This window comes from Formica exsecta, unplaced genomic scaffold, assembly GCF_003651465.1.
Source record: "Formica exsecta isolate Colony F162 unplaced genomic scaffold, ASM365146v1 scaffold34, whole genome shotgun sequence".
Taxonomy (NCBI): domain Eukaryota; kingdom Metazoa; phylum Arthropoda; class Insecta; order Hymenoptera; family Formicidae; genus Formica; species Formica exsecta.
In genome coordinates this window covers 105,947-121,689 of record NW_021850653.1, presented here as the reverse complement: position 1 = coordinate 121,689, position 15,743 = coordinate 105,947, and positions in this window count along the sequence as shown.

Below are 15,743 nucleotides of genomic sequence, written 5' to 3'. Positions count from 1 at the left end.
GTTTTCGAGATATATCGAGAAAAGCAAAAAGCACTACATATGAGGGGTGCTTTCACCCCTTAGATCCGTTTTTGGGCCGCAATCTGCAACTGAAAATTTCTAAATTCATCTATTTGACCCCCCTACATGTCTATAAAGTATATATATATATATTAGATATATATAAAGTATATACTTGTACAAAAAAGATTTGTCAAGTTCTCGAAATTGAGTTCAACAAATGTGTGTCAGAGTAGTTCTCTCTTTTATAATACCGATTTTCGATATATCGTGTAATAGCTTTTCATTATATATAACGCTATATACCTCTGCAAAAATTTCTTCACGTTTCGTTGATTTTCTGCGAGCGACCGTAGAGGACGTACGTTGATCTTGAGGAACTCCAAAGTGGAGGGTTTTGCTTGTAATGGCTCATATTTATCTTATTAGGTCGTCGATATCAGCGCGCCTAGGATTGTCCCCGTGACTTTCGCTAGGCGAATTAGTATCGAAGGACAGAGTCATTTGTGATTGCGGATACATTACGCCGATGCATCCGGTCGCTTCGCGTACCAGTCGCAACATCACCTTGAATCAAGCCTCCAATGTAACGCGAGTGGGATGCAACTGAAACATGTTTCTGGAGCTGCATATTTTTACATAATAAACTTTCATTTTTATATTTATGTTTGATAGTCAAGAGAAAACACTTTTTGACGTATTCGAAAGATCGATAGGAATTGAAAAAATTGGTGATCATTTATGAGAGAATTAAACATTAATCAATAATTTAAATACAATATATAATCTCTAATTTCGAAAATGAAAAATTCGTGGTGATCTTCGGCTGATATCTTTTATTCAATTTCTTTATCATTATTTTATTTTGTATTCATGTTTTATACATATTATTTTTTATATACGATATCAATACAGGTACATATGTATATATGTGTAAGAGAATATTTTTGACGAGTTATATTTAGCTTGCGCGAAAATAAAGATCGAATTCACCGTTGCTACGTGCCATTGCAATTTTCGCCATGCGCGCTTAACAATGTAACTTTGACTTTATGTTCCAGGCACGTTCTTCTTCATGCAACTTGTCGCCTGCAAGGCGTTTAATCTTGCTTCCAAAGCATACCACAATTCCCTTGAGCTCGTTTCTAACATTCTTTGTTAATCTTTATTCCGTATTAATCTTACATATTCTGATATATCAATCCTCGAGAAAACATAAGTCTATAGTTTATATGTATAATATAATCAAATATAAATATATATGGACTTTTCCCGGGTCTTGGTATAGCAATAGCTAATTTTTTATGTTTATTCATAATCTTTTTAAATCGCATAAGAAGTACTAAAAAATTTCATCCAATTTCCATCATCCTTGAATCTGCAATCTATCTTTATTATAATATAAGAAAAAAAATGAGCAATAGAGAAAATAATAAACTTATTTTAATTCTAATCATGATAAACTTCCCAATTGTCTACATTCTCGCAAGATAATAAATGTTGGCAAAAACTCTAAATTGAAATATCTCGGGAAAAAAACGTCGCGAGCCAGTCGCATTGATTTCTTCGGTTATTTGCAGTGGTGACTGAACCGATGTTCGTCGTCGCGAACACGATGAGAACTAAGACGAGAGAACGGGTCCGGAATCGCATTTGTATATGTGTATAATATGTGCGAATATATGTGTGTGATGTGTGCGCTGTGTGGCACATTGGGCGCTTACGTCATTCTCGCTATTCCTGTTCCAGACCATCTCCATCCTGTGAAAATCATTGTCCTTAGAAACCTGTGAGCGAGAACCTAAGAATCTAATCGTCCCTCCTGCTCGATTTCGAATGACCTCGACGATGCTCCGATGTCTATTAGGGATCCACAGATCCTGCCGGTGCTATAATATCTTATGATACGATATAATAAATATCGCGAAGATACACATTCATATCGTTTTATATTAAATCAATAATTTTTTATATAGAAATAGATTTTTTACGGGGAGATAAGTGTAACTTACAATATGTAATTTGTAAGATGCATATATAATAGTGCAATGATAATAAATGTTATATATGTATACATATATACATTTATATTTTAAATATATCTTAATTTTTATATTCTAGATAAATATTTAATTATTAATGATGACATGAGTTATGGCTATTTAAGTTTATTGTAATGTAATTTGTACTTTATTTTATTTTAAAATTGAAAAGAAAAATTTTATCCGTTTATTCTAACAATTATTTCATATATTTGTCTTTCTTAAACATCAAATGTTTCAGAAACCACTTTATTATATAACTTTGTTATAAAACTGCTCTTATTTATTTCTAATTTACTTTATAAATTGTTTTCGTCTCTATTATTGCAGATGTTGTTCCACACTTATAGAATTATAAGTTGTTTATTCTTTTTCTCTCCTTTTCTTTTTATAAAAGAGTCTTAAATATATTTGATGATACTTTATTTGCAGGATTTATGCATTTTATACGTAAATATGTTTCTCTTAAAATGCATTTATTAAAATCATCAATGACATCTGTATGAGATTTCGAATTTTTTCTTTGAAAAGGAAATATACCGGCACTCGATTTGGTGTGAAAAGCGATGGCGTGCGCGTAGGACGCACACGGACATTCGACTGCCCACGTAGCCGACTATAATACATTGCGAAAGATCGGGACCTCGAAAATCCTGCTCTGCGAAGACGCTGATTTCGGAGAAAGTGCCGTCCGTGCAGTTTTTAGGTATCTTGTTATAAAACCTGTTAAAGCTTAAGTGAATCAAATTAAAAATTAGGTTTTAAATTTTTTAAGGAAATGAATAGTGTGCTTATATAAGCATTACTGAAAAAATTTATTTCTTTAATCTTTTTCTTTATAAGAAAAAACTTGTTACTTAAAGAAAATTAAATTTTTCAGTAGAAATTAAATACTTCAAAAAGTTGTTGACTTTTTTCTAATCTATATTTTGTAATCAGGTGCATTTGTTTTTATTTTAAAGAAATTAAAGAAAATTGTTTATTTATTTAATTTTTTATAAAAAATAAAAGAAACTTAATAAATTTCAAGATATTAAGTTATAATTTTAAAGATAAAAGGTCTATTGTACAAAATTAAATCTTTTGATTTTGTTTTTTGTAGAATTTCCATTTTTCTTTTTTCATAAGAAGATTCGCGTCAGCTGCGAAGCCAGAAGCAATCATAGCAAGGGAATGAAAATTAAGAAGGCAGTAAACGGAGGATGCTAGCTATGAGGATAAGCGAATAATTACGCAAGCGAAGTAATCATGAGATAGAGTCTTTAATGTACATCTCGGCGGATAATGAGTATTGAAAACCGAAAGTGACTTCCGTTCCTGCGCTTCCGTCACGCGGTATAACTTGCAAACTAAAAGATCCGTTGCTGTACATATATCCATCGCACGCCCATGAATCTTCGGTCGTTGATTCTAGTTGGAAATAACTCGACGCAGTGATGAACGTATACGTTTTAGTGCCCTAAGCCTATACACGCGCCCGAAACAATCCTCATTAAAATTCCGTTTTCTTTGTTTGCTTTGATAATATGCTACTATTTACGCAACAATATAATATAATTAATTATAAAAAAATATTAATCGACATTTGATGAATACTGTCATTCTTTCGGTGATTTTAATGCTCGAAATCAATAAACGAACGCAGAGTCATACTCGGTGATTTCAATGCTCGAAATCAATAAGCGGACACGGAATCACAGAGTCGGTGATTTCAACGCCCGATATAAGAATGTTACCTTGGATGTATGTATGTTTTCTTAGCATATATGATGTCATCATCGCCTTCAACTACCGTTCTTTGACAAAAAAGGATGTAATCCTCTAGCGCCAGCTAATATTAACTCATACATGATAATATATATATATATATGATAATTATATACATGAAAAGAAATCCATTTTTTTAAATTTTAATAATAGTATTTCTTCCGTTTTTTTAAACTTAGTTTCTTTTTTTCATTAAATCAAATAAATAATTTTATTATGTAGATTGATTAAGCAATAAAATAGTAAAGACTAAATAATATTTGAAATGAGAGCTTTTAATAATTTCTTTTTGCTTTGTTAATTATTAATCTCCCCGATACTTTTGCATAATTTGTCCATGACAATGATTTATGATAAGTGGAAATCGTTTGATGTTATCCTTAGAGCGGTTAGCCGGTTACGGCATCGACCAATCTAGGAATTCCTGTTTGCACTCTTGGCTCGCGGAAAGAAGCGCATTATCGGATGACGCGCGCGCGCACGTCGAGATGCGTTTGCGGCTCGCATTGTTGCGTAACGCAATGATGAATCAACGGATCGACCGCGATCATTCACTGCATCGGGAGACAGACACGTGCCTAGCGCTACGTTCGCAAATTGGCCAATTATCACGGTAAAACCTCTTCGTGTATCCCTTCGATTTGCTCGCATGCCGTTATCAGAATGATACAAGCGACACGGTAAAGATACTGCTTAATCGCGATGTTTAGCTTATTCGTGGACGTTAAAATATATCCGCAAGTAATTTTGCGTATTTCTCCTTCTTTTCACATTTATGATCGTATGTGACGATTCACGACGAGCCGTTTACGCACGAGTGGTTGAAGATAATTATTTACATAATAGACTATCCCATGGAATGCGTATGTTTAAACCCCTCGGGCAGAAACTCGGCGTAATATCATATAAGCAAAGGGGAGTTGAAAATTTACCGCCACGCCAATGAGTTTATGTTTTATCGGGGATGCTTATCCACGCTCATTCGCATAATCATCTATGCTCTATGATAAATGCAAACATATAAATTAGAAATTTTGTTTGCTTATATTTTACTGCGGTCTCGTCATCGGTATGACGTGCTATTACATACTTAAATAATTGCAGCGGAATGGACCTTCCTTATTTCTCAGTTTGTATCTAGCCTGTGATTTATGAGAAAGATCTTTCCAAGCAAGTACAAATTCGAATCAAATTCGTATTCTCAGCGTAAAAGGATATTAACAAAATTATTATATAATAATTAACGAAATGCAGATATTAGTTATCCTTTTCGTTATTTCATAATCGAACATAAAAAGATACGGTCGTACATCCTATCTCTACGAGATGCGGTTAGAGGGATACACGCGTCTAATGTAGTGTAAATCTCGTCTCACGTGGACGCGTGCCCTAAACGCGGTCGACGGGGCGTACAAAACATAGGTGGTCATCGTTTACAAGGTGGTTTCACATCGGGCGCCTACCCACCGCTTCAGCTTTTGAAATCCGATCGAGCCGCATTCGATCGGTCGAACCCGCTTGCTTGGACTATCGACGTCCTTCCCCAGTCTCGGCGCGGCGGATGAGATGCGTCGTCGAAGGGAATACGAAATGAAGGCGCGAACCGTCGCAAACCCGTTACCCTACACCAGCGTCTTACAGGAATCGGTTTGCAAGAAATCCATGGGGCGCATTTGCAAAAGTATCTCTCTACAGAACCGTAGACGTTTCGACTTACGTATTTTCGTTGTGCATTTATTGTCAAATTTTATATAGTATTTTATATGGTTTCTAATTTTCTCTTCAGTTTTACGTCAAAAATGACATTGAAATTATAAAATATAAAATATAAAATAGTCACGTTTTTATAGCACGGAATGCAACTTTGAATACAAATGAAGATGTCGGATTTTAATGGGAAAATTATGAAGCTATGTTGGAACTATGAACATTACGATGTTTATCCTACGATGCATTAATGAAACATAAAAATTCCAACTTATTTGCGCGAATGCGATGACAATTTTATTTTATCGTGATTATTGTATTAAAGCTTTAGTTGTGTATGTGGATATTATGTCGCATTATAGCATTATTAACTTTAACAGAATCAATTTTTGAACTGAATATAGTACTCGACTGCTCCAAAGATGGGATGATGAAAAGATGATCGAAAACTCTTACGCAAAAATTTATTTTATCAAATTATTTCAATATCTGATAATGAAAAATGTATTTATAAAATGTGATAATTATGAAAATATTTGATTTTTTTATTGAAAGCGCGTGTAAAAGTAATATTACGATGGAATGTTCATTACAAGTGCCGTAAAAGATGTCGTAATAAAAGATTAAAAATTGAAACATATGATACTCTTTCGGCGCTTCTCTGTATTTTTTGCTCGTTACTACTATAAGCTTTAATAATGGATGGGATCATTACTGTGTACGCGCAGCACAAAAAAGTTGGCCCTCTCATATAACGCAGACAACTTTTTAAACCTCAGAAATGATGAGTGAGCATAAGAGTAACTACTTCGTGACAATTAGAAATGTAAAAAAGCAAAAGTTGAGAAGTAAATGGGAATGAGTCAGCGAGGAAATTTTTATGAACCTGATTTTCTGCGTATATATTAAATTATATTTAATCATTATAAAAATATTTTTTATATAATACAAAACTAATTTATATAACATGAAATTTTTGGCAGAATTTAATGCCTGGAAAGAGAGAAAAGAAGGGTACTAATAACTTCTTTTTCTTATATATTTGTATTCTTGCCTTTGTTTTGTTCTTGGTGTAAAACAAAGTGTAAGAAGCGCTTGCCCTCATTTAAAAATTAACCCGCTCTTCGAAGCGTTTACTTCAGTCACGGAATCCATATTATATAGTACAGTATAGAATTTAGGAAGTACTTGTTCATCCTCGCACGATGGGTAATTCAGTGCGGTGATTAGAGCTTCAAGGCGGCGCGAATGTTTATTCATAACGTTGATTGTCAGCGAGACTTCTCGGGATTGTATGTACGTAGCTTATTCTCGCACGAATCAGTCAAACCGCATAGAAGAGCGCGCGCGCGAGCGATAAATTAAACATAATGGTGCAAACTGTGTATACCTGCGCGTCCGCAGATCCTTCTCGCGACCCGCGCCTGCGAAATGCCCCGAGGCGTCCGGAGTTCACCGACACCATCGTGCTCGCAGGTTCTACGGGCTACAATGTCACTAGAACCACGTAAAATCCGCGTATCTTTGTTAATTCGTATTTTAAATCCTCGTAAATATATCGAAGAAAAATTCTGAAAAAGTTTTTTGAAGTTATATTCTTCAAAAAAGGGCAAAATTTTCTCGAAATCTTTTAAGTCATTTTAATTACATTCACCATACCGATTTCTTTTGTTTGTTTCGTGATATAAAATATTGATAAATTATTACACGTAATATAACTTCAAATTAAAAACTGATAAAAATATTATCTATTTCGAAGAAGCATGAATCAAATTTTTTCAATACATTTCGTTGAGAGTTTGAGCGAATTTAAAACTTTAAAGCGATAGCTTTAGGTTTAGCTAGGCATTTCGATTTTTCAATTAGAATAGGAATATGCAATAGAGACGGTAATAGTTGTCTGGATGTTCAATGTATAAGGATTCACGATGATATAATAAATATTTTGATATTTTTCTTTATACCCTATAAATTTTTCTCTTTTGCAGATCGGCGCAACGATCCGTGATACAAGGCACAATCTTTTGAGGCATCGAGTAGCGATCCATGAGACCTTGGCAGTTCTATCTTCTGTGAATCTGAGCAAAGATTTGCTTATTACTACGATTCCACCTGCAATGCAATCTTTTCGATTAATTGATCATAAACACATAATATATGATATCTAACAATAAGTTTTCCAAATGAATTCTGAAGACTCTCATTTTTTTCTTATTACTACGATTCCACCTGCAATGCAATCTTTTCGATTAATTGATCATAAACACATAATATATGATATCTAACAATAAGTTTTCCAAATTAATTCTAAAGACTCTCATCTTTTTCCGTATAAAACGACATATATAAAATAGGAAAAAGCTTATTGTTAATTTTTTATAGCTTTTAAATGTGCATCCAGTTAAGTTTTTTTCTTACTTTTTTGAAAAGAACGCTCATTTAGCAAAATATTATTATTAATAATGTGTTGTCATTATATCACATTGGTGTTATTTGGTTTAATATTATTTACTTTCATTATTTCAGATGCAATAGAAAATTGGACAGAGAAAGTAACTATAATATAAATACTATATAAATCGTTTTGTGTATTCCATAAAGAGAGGATATTACAATTTCTAATGTAAAGGTGAATACAAATTTATATGATTACATGATTATGTTTAAACGAATGGACACACACACACTTCAGCTTTTATTTAATCATTATCTAGTACAATTAGTATCGTTGAACCTCTCAGGAAGAATATCTATTAAATTGAAGATAATATTTATGATTCTTTTTTTAGCACGGTAGCTAATATTAGAATTTATAAAGAATTTATTACCGCTTTAATTCGTATCATATAACACTTTTGTAATTTACTCGACAGCTCTTACAATTATTTTATTATATATCCTGCCTATTTCACGCAATAATATCTTCATTAAATTGTGCATAGGATGTGCAAATTAATGTAAAAAACAAAAATTGTATTGCGTAACTTAATATTTAAGTAAGTTATAAAGTTTTCCCAAAAATCTTGGAGTCATGTTATTTTAATAATATTTTTTATGAAAATAATCCTGATAATGATTCTATTGCATGGGTTTCTGCAGTATTTTTTTTTTCAAAATACCAACGATAAATCGTTATCATTTTTAATATTATAAAGTCGTCATGTAGGATTTTTCAGTCGGTTATCAAAAGAATCCGATAACTTGTTAACCTTCTAAATATACACGAAATGCCAGATCTACCTTAGATAACGCTAACTGACCTTTACCTACAGTATCGTCTAACCAGCGAGACACTTAAGCTGCGACTATCCGTGCCTCGCTTATACCTTATACAGGCCTTCATGCAAGTCGAGTCGGGAAGATTGGTTCCAGGCGTTGAGCTCACTGACTTGGCGCACATAGTGACTCTACCGTGAGTCTAGTCCTGCCGTGGGAGTGCGACAGAGCGAGACGGAAATATCTCGGGCAATCATACGAGCTGAAGAGAGCAGGTGAGATAATGAGCACAAGCAGGAGAAGGAGGAGAAGAACCTGAGAGAGGGAGAGGACGTGTATACGTGAGCCGCGCTCGAGAGGAGTTCGCGTAGAAGGAAAAGGAGAGGAAGGGAACACTCACAGAAAGAGAGAGGCGAGCAACCAAGAGGACTGTTGGCCAATGAGACACCAGGCTAGCGATGACGTCGTCGTTGTCTCACGTCGGAGTCTCACCAAAAGTCTTCTCCGGGTACCAGTTCGTCCGCGGTCTCCCGGCTGGACGACGAAGAGGTCGTTCTTTCGACCATATCGCATCCACCCACCGTGGTCGGCTTTTTTATAATTTCCTTTTCCGCGCAGTGAAACACAAACTTAGTCAAGATTGCATCCCGGATACACGGAAAGATTGAGGCGGAAGGAGGCTGCTACTGTCAGCCATGGGGACGGGTAAGTTTTGGTCTCTGCGGGAGAACGATCTGTTTCTCGCGCCCAACTTCTTCCGAACGTCCGGTATCGTTCCGGTGTATCGCGTGGATATATAATCATCCTACTTTCTAATGGATATAATTTTCACACCGTATCACATCTTAGTCAACAACTCCGTCTTGAGAAAAGACAGATGGGAATTAATCTGAGAAAATCGGGAAATCTGTTGAATACGCGCTGTGACGCAAACGTGAGGTTCAATGATCTCTTTTGCGAGAGATTTGATTGCTTGGTGAACGATTCGTCCAATTGGACGAATCGCTTGGTCCATGCTGTTGCAGATCATTTGGAAGGATCTCGCAGATCGACGCGTTAACGCGACTTTGATCCTCTCGGAAGCCAAGGTCGAAGTTATTCTCTAATGTTAACTGGAGTCATTCCGAGACTAGATAGCCCAAGGACGCGATCTAGAGCAACATTCGTCCTCGTTAAAGTCCGCTTATCCTTAAACTTGTTCTTCATCTTCTCGCGCGCGCTTAATGTCAATTCACAATATCAACTTTGAAACGTTCATAATTTCGGAGCGATTTATGGATATGGATTCTGGCGCGATGTAACGATTGCATATTTCTTTTCAAAGGGGATGCTCATTTATCTCTAATGTAATCTATACTTTATCATCGATATTATTTTCGATCGACCCAATCGACATTAAGATCGGTAAAAATGTTTTACTTTCCTTCTCGAGTCGATCATTTTCTCCTCGAAGATTTTTGCGACCGTTCACTGACTTCTTTTACGCATTTTTATCTGGTCATTTTTGGTAACAGAATATTCAGGTTAGCTTTTACGGAGTAATTAACTGAAGAAATAATGTCGACTGAAGAGTATATTACATTTCGACCAAAATCTTTTTTTAAAATGATGAATTTGTCCGATTTATTACTGGCTTCTATTCCAAACACCGCGAAGTGAAAATCTATGTGCATATCATTGTATGCTTTTGTCGCGAAATTAAACGTCTACTGGTATTACATCAGGATGTACATCGGTGCCGACCTTTAGCACATCCTTTAGGCAGATGGTGTCAAGGATGTGCATGAGGTGTGTTGGCGGCTCGATCAGAAATTATGCGGTCGTCTGGGCGTAACGCAAATCAGATACCTATTTTTTTTTACGCGACAGAATAAATATATACTTCTTTTCAACGCGCAGTTCGTTCACGGACAAATGATTTCGATTCTTTTTTACCTTTCGCCCTGTACATATTTATCTTAGTAATATCAATTCTGTATTAAAAGCTTAAAAGTATCGAGCAATCGAGCGTGCAAGTAATATCTGTAGTCTTTGGCTCGCTCTAGAAAATGATTGAAAGTAATCGCATCATCGGATATTTTGTATCACGCTGGTGTGCGCAAACACTTTAATCACTTTAGAAAGTGGTTGCGGCGATACATACTGGCCGCAAACATTCGGTTGGTGGCCCACTTAAAAAAAGGAAAAAGAATAAATCCAACGCGCATTCAGTTGATTAAGAATTCACAATGATTTATCCGACTATATGTTATCGGAATTGATTAGTTTCCGGAAGTTAAATTGTTACGGACATCACTCATTAACGCGATTACTACACACCTAGTTCAGATTAAACGTGAACAGAAAAATTGAACGTGAACAGAAAAACTAATGTATAGATAATAAGTTAGCATGACGTATTGATAGCCTTTCGATATTTTGTTACAAGATTGTTACGTTTTGCTACTATTATTAAAACTTCAATTTTTAGATATTTATTTTTATCTCTAGGTATTATATATTTATACAAGGATATTAGAGGTCGATAAAATAGATAGGAAAAAAAACAGCTTATTACAATTTATTCTTTGCATTTCAAGATGAGATGAGACTTCTCATACTGTATCCTTCGTTAACGCTTTATATTAAAAAGCCGGAACTCGTCAAGCTTGTCAGTAAACGCGTACAGACAGATCCGCGCGATTTAAAAGCCAGCTCTATTGCTTTATCCTCGCCGGTTCTAGCGAGCATGCTTCAAAGTGCAGTGTGATAATTTCGAGCGGACATTTTCCATGACAAGACGCATATCCATTGCGGATCACGGATCCGGTTTTCACCGCGAGTGCGTGCGCGCGGGATGTTAAAGTCACTCGTGCAAAAAAAGCTTCTATGATGCGACCGGAGACAACAGTTAAAAAATAAAAGAAGAAAAAAACGGAGCGAGTCGTGAGTGCAGCATTCAGTGAGTGAGCAATGCGACTTTTATCAAGAATGTCCGCGGAGTGACTAAGTGATCGCTGAGTGATTCTTTATGGAGTGTTCAGCACCGTTGCATCTGAAGAGGTAAACGCAATCTATTTTTAATTCTTTCATCCCCGAATTATAAAGAGTGTAAAAAAATTAATGTACATTTAAATAAATATTTTAATATTTTAATAAACATTTAAATATTCTTTTTTAAAGTTTTATGTCTAAAATACATATCCATACAAAAATACAAATATAATTCGCCGATATTTACCTACAGTGAGAAAGTTAACGATTATTCTATTCAATTTGCCGAATAAGTGCTTATATTATCTCACTAATGCATTTGCAAATGCGTCTCGTTCCACGCGCGATTTGCTGCTCGATGAAATCGATTACCGCTTTGTTTTCCGGAATTACTTGATATTACGTGTGATTGTCATTATCATTGTCGAACGCAATACACTCTCTATTACTTTGTCGATTTATTTAGCACGATTCGAGCGAGCGTGACTGTCGTTGTCGTCGGTTTAGATCGATAGCGAAAGGTTCGACATTACCGAGGTCGCGGCTATGCGTAGAACCCGCAGTTTTGCCGATTACAATAGAAATGTTGGAAATTAATGTGGTCGAGTAAATAGCCGTGATGGTCGATTACCTATGTTGCGGTTCAATATCTTGTACTCTGTGTGACGTGAGAGAAATGATAGAAACAAATAGTAATAATACAAAAATCATAAATAAAAAGTAATCATTTTATATAAATAAAGATTATTTTTGCATAAACTTTTATTTTTTTCATACCTGTGAAAAAAATTTTTATAAATATTTCTATATTCATATTGTTGTAACTATATGAATATTTTATGCAAATTTGTAGTGTGGAGAGTAAAAGTTTTTCAACTTTAACAAAATAATACAATAAATTCATCAAATATTTCTTTTTATAGATGGATCTTCAGATGCTTTATTAAAGATCGAATAACTTTATTGAAGGAATCTCTGTTCTAAATCTAAAAATGCTGTAGGTAAAAGTTTTTGCATTTAAAAATGTCTTTATTACACTGATGTATTGATTCGTTTATTATTTTTTAGATATTTTTTAAATATATCTTTTGAATAGAGTATTAACTGGACCAATAGATATCTATTTAATATCTACAATTTCGTGTAATAAGACAAAACTGTGTCGTGGACATTATTTGAAGCACTAGCTCCTCCAAATTACGTAGCATTACATATACTCACTAACTTTCTAACCATTATCGTAAATAAAAGCATCGTTGTAAGTTTCGCATAGCATGTCCGACATTATTTCTTTCGTAATATACTCATTTTTAATGTCTTATTTAATGTCTTCGAAGGAAGTAATTTACATTGCAAACATTATTTTTAACTTTTCTAAATGCACGTGCTATGATTAAAATATATTCGATATTAATACTAACGTTTAAAAAGATAAATTTAAAATAAGAAGGAGAATTAAAGAGCATCGAGGAAGTAGAATAAAAATTATTGAAATTATGGTGCAAATCTGTGTGATTATTTTTTTAATTAATAATTATGATAGTATTATAAAATTTAAAATGTGAAAAGCTAATTTCGTTGAAAATAAATTGAGAAAAAATGCGAGTCAGTAAATTCATTAATAAATAATGAATTTGCTAGTATATTCTGTTTTTTTTTTGTACGAATAGTAAAATCGAAATTTTTTAGTAACTCACGAATGACCCGATTTAAATTTGTTGACAACCTGTTTGCGTGCGTACTGCATGCGCGATGCCGAGTTCAAGCGTGTTCTGTTGATCGCAACCGTCGATATGTATTCCCATGCTGGAAATAATTAATAACCATAGCAGAGTCATCCTTGGTAGCACTTGATTATTCGTCTGCGGCAACTCGTAATTGTTCTTTCGTGGTATTGCGGTACGACACTTTCGTCGCCGGCGTCTTCAGAAACATGCGATCTATCATTACGATATCCTTATACGGTTCCTCCGAGACTTATCGCGTTAACATCTTTATAAAAATTCCATTAAATCTCGTTCAAGTTTATTGAAATGTAAACAATATTATACTACGCAAAAATACATATTATTATTTTATATTGCAAGATTAATCTCAAATAGTTCACCTACGCGTTTTAGAATTTTAAATATCTCTAACAAATATTTCTCCCTGTAGTATTTTTTTTTTATTTATATTATTATTATTTTATATATGCATTATTACTTTTTAAAAAACTTCATATTAACTAAAAACTAATAAATAAAATTGAATTTTTCTTGATTAAGAATCAATTTAAATTTGTTATTAATAAACCACAGAAATTTTTCATTAAACAATTTCTCTTACATAGTTTATAAAAATTTTATAGAGTATTATATTTTTATTCTAAAAAGTCGGAAATGGTATGTCTCACCAAGTCATTGTATCATACATTTTTATCGTATGGAAATCAGGAAATTTCCGCGGAACGTGATGTAGCTTTGTACCTGTTTTCTTCCGCGACCCTTTAATTAATCTGAAAGCTGAAATCAACTCACGGATTGTGGATTGAACTGATCAAAACATTGCCTTACACGTAATCTCCCGTCTAGAGCTGGTAATCTTCGTCTGTACGACTCGTTATTATCTCGGTTCTTTTTCGAACAAAGAGACGACACAGTAGAAACAATATTTTTTTTTTTATTCACTTATTCTTTGTTACAGTTGAGCACAATTGTCGATGTAAGCCGATAAAATATTGTAAATAAAATTTCTCTACGCCGCTCATAAAACGCGATAAATATCAGAATGTTATTTTGCGAAGAAAATTAACAAGGCGTGAAATTCAAAGCATTTTCTCGCGATATGCAATTTTAATTTTGTTTTTCCCTTCGCTCAGAACTTAGATTGTGATTTCGTCGCATTATTGCGTCTTTCAAAGACTCGAGATCTACGTGAAAGGGTAGTTTAGCTCCGGCGATCGTCGGGAGACTGTATTCTCGTCGTGAGATCCGAGGATTCCCGCGATGGTTTCCGTCGTGGCTGCATTCCCGGCGATCCGGAGCGGCCCTCTGAGGTCAGCAACGGCTGCAGTTGCAACGGCCATATCGCGCGCATCGCTCGTCCTTCCTGCGAGATGTAGAAGAGCAGAATATACCCATGTATGTATAAATCTGGGGAGGGAGACAGCTGGCATTTCACTATTCTAAATCACGCGCGAGTACGCGCGTGCAGGTGCAAACGCATGGCTACGCGTATGCAAATGCATAAGTTTCGAGGAGGAGGGAGAGGACGGAGGGGTTGCAGCGGTCGTTATGGTTGATGAACGATCGGGACGGTTGTATAACTGTCTGAGTATATTCTCGGTTATCGTATGAACGTGTCAGGAACGAGCGCAGTTTAAATAATTAAACAAAAAAATAATAACGATTTGAAGAAGCACTCTGTATCCCTTTCCCCTTCTTCATCTCCCCTTCCGCGACGTGTATTTAATACATCTCACCAGGATTTATCTACGAGTTAAAGATTATACGCGGAGGGCGGAAGATTGCAATTAGCGAATCGCTCTTGCAAATTACATCGATCTACCTGTTGCGTTGGAATTTAATTCGCCAGCGTTACGTATCTACTTTTCACATTTTAATTCGCGACTATGTATGTAGGCACCGTATGAAGCACCATCGTACATGCTCTTCGTAAAATCTCGGAGCCGGTTTCACCGACGTCGATTATCTTGAAACCTTCGTTTTCGCCGATTCTCCTTCACCGATTCTCTTTCTAGAAGTATAACTAGAAATAGATAATTCTTCGAGTTTTTTTCTTCGTATTCAGGTGTGTCGTCCGACTCTCACCTCGTATTGACATTGAACGCGGTCTTACATTTAGCAAACAGAACGTAAAATTAAATATTTAGCAGCAAATATGCGGCGAAAACATGATAAAAAAAGGTATCACTTGATCCTACGAACATTGAAGTTAAACAAAAGCAGTAAAACCGGCTACTAATGTGTAAAAATAACATCGCATTTTATCAGACTCTGTTGGTGGAACGTAATAAAAGTATAAAGAAAAAAAAAA